Source organism: Carlito syrichta, unplaced genomic scaffold, assembly GCF_000164805.1.
Source record: "Carlito syrichta isolate Samal-C Ts95f unplaced genomic scaffold, Tarsius_syrichta-2.0.1 Scaffold153641, whole genome shotgun sequence".
In the NCBI taxonomy this organism is placed as follows: Eukaryota; Metazoa; Chordata; class Mammalia; order Primates; family Tarsiidae; genus Carlito; species Carlito syrichta.
This window is the reverse complement of record NW_007097737.1, coordinates 208,418-215,916: the sequence shown is the minus strand read 5'-3', so window position 1 is coordinate 215,916 and position 7,499 is coordinate 208,418.

Genomic DNA, 7,499 nt, shown 5'->3' with positions numbered 1-7,499 from the left:
CGTCTCGAACCCGCAGGCTCAGGCAATCCACTCACCTCAGCCTCCCAAAGGCGCGGGATGACAGGCTGAGCCACCGAGGTGACTGTTTTGTGACTTTTACACTCCTTGCCCAACGCATGATGTCTTGGACCTTGTAAATTCCCTTTACCCTAGGCAAGCTTGATGGCCGCTATGCGATAGCTCTGATACCTGGCACCAGGAAGTCTGTTTCTGAAAAGACAAAGCTGGCGAAGTTAATCTTTCCTAAAGTGTCCATTTCTCCAAAAGCATAGCTTCTACTTTCTCTTCATTGTGTCAGGTGATGATGACACAATGGCTTTCAGCTCTCGGTCTGTCATTTCACTACCCACGAGCTGAGGGACCCTGGTGCATACCTCAATCTCTCTAACCCTCTTTCTTCATCACCAGAGGGACAGTTGATCTCACTTCGCAGGGCTGCTGTACAAAGAGATGAGATGACAATTCCAACTGTGGACAAGGAAAGGGAACCACATGGCTTCTCCCACACTACAAGTCCAGCTTCTGTGAGCAACTTGGTGCTATCTAGGCATGATCCAGAAAATCCACAGGCCCGCCCCTAGGTGGAGGCCCCAGAGAATCTCTTGCACATATGCACAAAGAACCCATGCTAGGATCTTTGCAGTCATGTAACTGGGCACGGGGGCTCAGGCCTGTGATCCCAGCACTTTGGGAGACTGAGGCAGGAGGATTGCCTGAGCCCAGAAGTTCGAGATCAGTCGGGGCAACTTGGCGAGACCTCATCTCTACAATCAATCAATAAATACATTAGCGGGGCATGGTCGCATGAGTCAAGAATTCTGAGATGGAGACTTGCTACTGTTGGTTCATGTTGCCACAACCCCTAGAGAAGGACATGGCAAGTTTTGGAGGGCTCCTGCGTGTACCCACATTCCTGAAAGTGAGCAAAAGTGCCCTTCCCCTTATCTCCTATGCCCCCCAGTAAGTAACTTTAAAGGACACTTAACTTCCCCACAGATGTGCTCAATTCACTGAGAGATGTGATCTCCATTTGCTTCCTATTCGTAGTAGTCATAGGTTTGAATAATATAGTGTCAAGGTAATCCCAGAGAGTGGCTCCCCTCTTAGAAAGACTAAAGCATCCATCCCCTCACGAAAAGACAAGTAATGTAGTCACTCGTGTCCTGGGAATTTCTGGTAGAATTTGGTGTCCTGAAACCTCTTATTAAGAGATCAGATCCCAGGGTGAGAGTAACAAGCCAACAGGCCAAGAAAAAGCTCTTTGTTTTTCTTTTGAACAATGAAAAGACCCTGTTTGTGAATACATTTTAGGAAGAAGAGAGGAAAACAAAGTAGTAAGTCTTGTGATGTGTATAACTCTTTTATCAATGTAATTATAAGTCTGGTGATTTGTATCACCTTTGCATATAACATGTAACAATGTATGATGTCTTAGGCCCCATTAAGCTTGAGGGATGCTTCTGCTGGGTGTTCCTGATAAAAAGCTGTGAGATACCTCCGGGAGCTGGTGCCAGGAAAGGTGGACCGTAAAATGTCATTATTGACAAACTGCGGCTGTGACTTCAGTTCTATACAATGCTCTGCTAGACACATAGTCAATGTAGAGGTACCAACTACCCTGAACTTAGAAAAGCGGACAGTAAAACTTGAAGGCTGAGCAGAACCTTTTTCTTTTTTTTTTTTTTAGGAGGAAGCTCATGTTTATTTCATTTATTTTTATTTATTTATTTCTCAATTTATTTATTTATTTTTTGAGTTGGAGTCTCTCTGTCGCCCAGACTGGAGTGCGGTGACCGCAGCCTCGACCTGCTGGGCTCCGGCGAACCTTCCGCCTCAGCCTTCCGAGTAGCTGGAACTCCAGGCGCGCGCTACCACGCCCGGCTAATTTTTTGATTTATTATAGAGATGAGGTCTCGCCAAGTTGCCCAGGCGGGTCTCGAACCCGCGGGCTCAGGCAATCCACTCACCTCAGCTTCCCAAAGGCGTGGGATTACAGGCTGAGCCACCGAGCCCGGCTCAATTTTTTTTTTTTTAATTATAAAGAAGTGGGGGTACAATTCAGGGTTAGGTATACAAACGTTGATTATGCAGGTACCCTTGTTGATGAGGCGTGCCCCTCCCTCCCCTCGCCATTTCCCTCCACGAGCAGAATCATTTTAAAGAGGCCAAAAGCTCGGCTCTGTTCCCTGGATTTGAATTCAGAAATACAACTCTACCCATTCTCTGCCCCTTTGATTTATTGGTATCAAGGGAGAGCAACTGAGTGTTACTCGAACCATAACAGTTCCAGCTACTTGGAAGATTGAGGTGGAAAGGTCATCTGAGCCCCGTAGGTCAAGGCTGCGGTAGCCACGTGCATGCCACTGCACTCCAGGCTGGGTGACAAAGTGAGACTCTGTTTTTTGTTTGTTTGTTTTTTTAAAGAGGCCAGAATCGGTGGCTCAGCCTGTTATCCCAGCACTTTGGGAGGTTGAAGCGAGTGGAATGCCTGAGCCCACAGGTTCGAGACCAGCCCAGGCAACTTGGTGAGACCTAGTCTCTACAATAAAATTAAAAATAGCCAGGGATGGTAGCACGCGTCTGTAGTTCTGGCTACTGGGAAGGCCAAGGCGGAAGGATTGCCGGAACCCAGAAGGTCGACGCTGGGGTGGCTGTGAGCGTGCATGCCACTGCACTCCAGCCTGGGCGAAGGAGTGACACTCCAACACACACACGCACACACACACAGAAATGGATATTCACAGTTAAGTAACCGGATGCTGCACTGTTCTTTCAGCCGAGGAGCCAACGTCCCATAGTTGATGTGTTCCAGAGTGCTGCTAGACCACTGGCAGAAGTTAGAAAAGAGATTCCCAAGAAACCTCTTAACCCCCCCATTCAAGTTCAGAGTCTAAAAGAGTCAGGAATTAGGACATTTCAAAAGTATTTGGCCAGGCATAGAAGCTCCTACAGCAACACCAGCACTTTAGAAGGCCGAGCCAGGAGGATGGCTTGAGCCCAGGAGTTTGAGACCAACCTGGGCAACACAGTGAGATCCCATCTGTATTTAAAATTCAAAAAAAAAAAAAAAAAAAAATTAAGGCCAGGCGCAATGGCTCATGCCTATAATCCCAGCACTTTGGGAAGCCAAGGTGAAAGGATTGCCTGAGCTCACAGGTTTGAGACCAGCCTGGGCACCTTGGTGAGACCTCATCTCTAACAAATAAAATAAAATAAAATATTAAAATAAATAAATAAACGTGTTTGTAAGGAGAATTTCCTCTTGGGGAAAGTTGAACTGTTGATTCAACCCCCTTTCTCTCAAGAGGGAGGAGCAGGTGTTGCTTCTACCTCAGTCTAAGTCACTTGGTGAGCTTGACACGCATCCCCTGGGATTTGTGGACCAGTGGCAGTAAAACCCAAAGGCTAGAGGGTGGCTCTCAGCCAGTTGCCCAAAGATGGAGTGTGGGCGGAGGCCACTGGTGCCAGCACGGAAGGCACAGGTGATTCCTCAGATCGGACAGGAACCCCCAAGCAAGGATGGGGATGGGTGGTCTGAGAGCCTGTCCAATAGGGCCACCTGGGCGGGGGACTTCTGTAGAAAGGAGGCTGTGGAGGCAGACCTCCTTGGACCTGGGGACTGCAGAGGGCAGGTAAAGTCTCAGGGTACAAAATAAATGTGCAAGAGACAGTTGCATTCCTATACGCCAACAACCTAAATAAAAAGCACTATCCCATTCACAATAGCCACCAAAACAATGAAATACCTCGGCATCTTCCTAACCAGAGACGTGAAAGAACTTTACAATGAGAATTACAAAACACTGCTCAGAGGAATCCAAGAAGACACAAACAAATGGAAAAACATCCCATGCTCATGGATAGGAAGGATCAACATGGTTAAGACGTCCATCCTACCCAAGGCAATCTACAGATTCAACGCAATACCCATCAAGTTACCAACACCATTCTTCTCAGACCTGGAAATGACGATACAGAAATTCATATGGAAACGTAAATGACCACCAATAGCCAAAACGATCCTTAGCAAAAGAAACAAAGCAGGAGGTAACACACTTCTAGACTCCAAACTTTACTATAAGGCGACAGTAATCAAACAGAACGCTCTCCCCAGATCAAGGAGACTATAGCAATGTTGGAGAGCTCCAAGAACCTCTGAAAAAGCCTACCCGCACCCCCCCCCCCCCGTTAAATGGGAATTAATTCCCTTTTCCCTCTCACCCCACCCCTACTGAGGCCAGAACTGGGTCTGGCCAGTCGGAGAGAGAAGGACGGTGCTTTGCTTTCCTGCCACCCGGGGGCGCAGCTGCAGCGGGCAGCGGGGCTGGGGAAGTGGGTGGGGCTTCATCCAAGTTCAAAGCTTTTGGCTCATTACCTATGCAGTCTGCCAGGGCGCCTGCTTTTGTCTTCAGCCTGGGTAAACCACATTTGTTCTGAACTCACCCACATGACGGACGGGCTCAGGCCTCATCTGGGCTCAAGGGTCCATCCGCACACGTCGGTCTCGCCTCCCTGGGGCTTCCTGTGACCATGGACGGTGGCAGCAGGGTGTGTGCGCCACCTCCATCCCCTCCCCAACTCCCTGGCCAAGGGCGAGGGGAGTGTGTGGTCCATGTTTATTGAAACGTGGAGGACCACCCGGGACGGACCCCTGGGAGGTCACGGGATTCCCGTCAGGGAAGGCTCACGTCCATCAAGAGGAACCGGGCTTGGGAATGGCCTAGGTGTGTGCCTGCCAGCTGAGGTCTGGGGGATCCAGGCTGGGTGACCCAGGAGGGGAGTCCCCCGAGGTGGCCAAGGGCAGAGTGGGACCGGGGCAGGAGGGGCTGGAAGGAGCCAGGTCCCTCGCAGGGTGGCTCAAGGCTCCTGGCTTCACCCCTGGCACCTGGTCCCCAGGCGGTTCTGGACATCGAGACACGGGCTTGGCTTTGACAACCTGAGAAGCTAGAGTCATTTTTCAGCTGGTCAGCAGGGAGGGTGTCCTGGTGTCCTCACATGAAGGGTCCTCACCAGAGCAGCAGACCAAGGCACCGATTCGTGAAACGACATGGTGGACGCCTGTTCCCAAACCACAGAAAAAATGAGCAGAAATGCCCCAGCTTTGGGCAGTGGAAGCGTCACTCAAAAAATTGTGGGGGCTGGGAATATGCTAGGTGGGTTTTCCAGGCAGCTGTGGACAGCCCAAGGCGGCCCCTCCCACCCCACTGCCAGGGTTCATGACACACGTGGAACCACAGTGTAAAATCCAGCGCCAGGAATCCACGGGATGTGCCCCTTCTGCCTTGAGGCAGTTCCCTCACCTACCCTTGAACCCAGAGTCGTCCTCCTACCCTGTCCCTGCAATCTCAAGCATGCCTGGGCTCCCAGCCAGCCTCCTGGGTGGGCCCGGCATGGTTCCCCCGCGGGTGTCTTCTTAGCCTGCCAAGCCAGAGGCCTACTGTGCACTGACAGCTGGCTGCCAAGGGTCCCTCACCTCGCCTCTGCCCGTCCAAGCCCGACCCCTCACCCCCCATCAGTCTGGCAGCGCTCTGCATCTTCGCCCTAGGCAGGCAGGGGCCTGGGACCGCCGCCCACATCCAATCCATGCTGGGGTCCTGCTGCCATCACCCCCAAACCTCTCTGGGGTGATGCCCTCACCTCTCCCCACTCCCTGCTGCCATCTGCTCTGCGAGATCACAGCAGTGACAGCCCCCTCTGTCCTCTCCCCCACCTGCAGAATCTTTCCAAGTTCCGATCTAAACTCCTCCCTGCCTAACTCCCCAGGGGCTTTTCTTGGCCTCTGGGTTTGGAAAAAAGCCCTCAGAACCCCTCCAGGTCTTCCCTGGGCTGCCTCTGCCCGCCAATCCGGCCTCGCCTCTCACAAGCGGCCTCCACTTCTGGGCCTCCACCACACTCTTGCATTTCCCCGTCAACGTCGTTTCTTGGGTGCTGGCCTGAGCCCACTCCCTGGGCGCCCGGGTCATTACTTCTCCTGCACCTCTCAAAGGAGCTCTCTGTGGTCCCTGAACTTGCTCATGTCTTTGTGTTAGCTGTGCTCATTTACTTATTTGTTTATGAGTTGGGGTCTCACTCGGTCACCCAGGCTGGAGCACAGTGCCACCATCATGGCGCATGGCATCCTCGACCTCCTGGGCTCAGGCGATCCTTCTGTGTCAGCCTCCCAAGTAGTTGGGACTACAGTTGTGCACCACCACGCCTGGCTAACTTTTTTATTTTTTTTGGTGACAAGGTCTTGCTATGTTGCCCAGGCTTGTCTTGAACTCCTGGGCTCAAGTCAACCTCCCTCCTCAGCCTCCCAAAGAGGTTACAGGTGTGAGTCACTGTGTCCAGAAATGTTTGTCTTAAAAAGTTTTTATTTTGGGGGGAGGGAGGTAGAGACAAGATCTCACTATGTTGCCCAAGCTGGCCTCAAACATTGGGCTCAAGTGATCCTCCCACCTCGGCCTCCCAAAGTGCTGGGATTTCAGGTGGGAGCCACCACTCCTGACCTGATGTGCTCATTTCTTTCGTGGTCCTTACCATGGTTGTCATTGAACGTGTGGCTGGGCAATCGTTCTGGTGACATCTGTCTCCATTGCACTGCAGATGCCACCAGGCCAGGCACGGGTCTGGCTCTGCCCCACCCTTATATCCCCAGCGCTAAGCACGTTTGTTAAGACAGGATTGGAACAAGTGCCAGCCTTGAGAAAGTGATTTCCGCCTCCAAGCCTCCATCTACCAATACCACTGCTTCCCCGGGGGCTGTCTCAAGCGTACAAAGTCTCCCGTGCTTGCAGATAAATGACACATGGCCTCCCTGCCCCAACCTGGTAGCAGCTCTCTCCAGGTCCACCTCTCAGGCCTCACAGGCAGGCTGCGGCAGGCCGGCAGAAGGACCAGTCCCCAAAAGGGTGGCCGCCAAGACCAGAGACCTCAACGTGGGCTCCCTAAGGCTACTCCGTTAGCCTCACCGGCTTCCCACGGTCTCTGCCTCTTTCTGTCCTTCTGTCCCACCTGTCTTGCCGCCGCCTCCTCTGACCTCTCCTGTCATATCAGAGAAACAACCCTGAGTTGCAGGTGCTTTGGGGAAGAGTCTCAGGCCCCTTGGTGCTCCCACCGTGGCCAGGAAAGTGCTGGGCACACAAGAGGGCCCTCCAGAATGCCTGGGAACCCACGGGAGAAGCCAAAACCCATTTCTGCGAATGGCGTGGCTCAGAAATCTGGGTACCGTGATGTTAGCAACGCTGCAAGCTGCGATTTCAAAACAAACAGCCAAATACATGCAGGTGACCTCGGACAACATGGGTTTGAACTGCACGGTACCCTCATGTATGGATTTACTTATGTCTCTGCCACCCCCAAGGCGGCGAGACCAAACCCTCCTCCTCCTCCTCAATGCGAAGATGGCGAGGATGAAGGCTTTTATGATCCACTTCCAGTTCATGAGGAGTAAATAGATGTTCTCTTCCCGATGACTTTTTTTTTTTTGAGTTGGAGTCTCACTCCGTCGCCCAGACTGG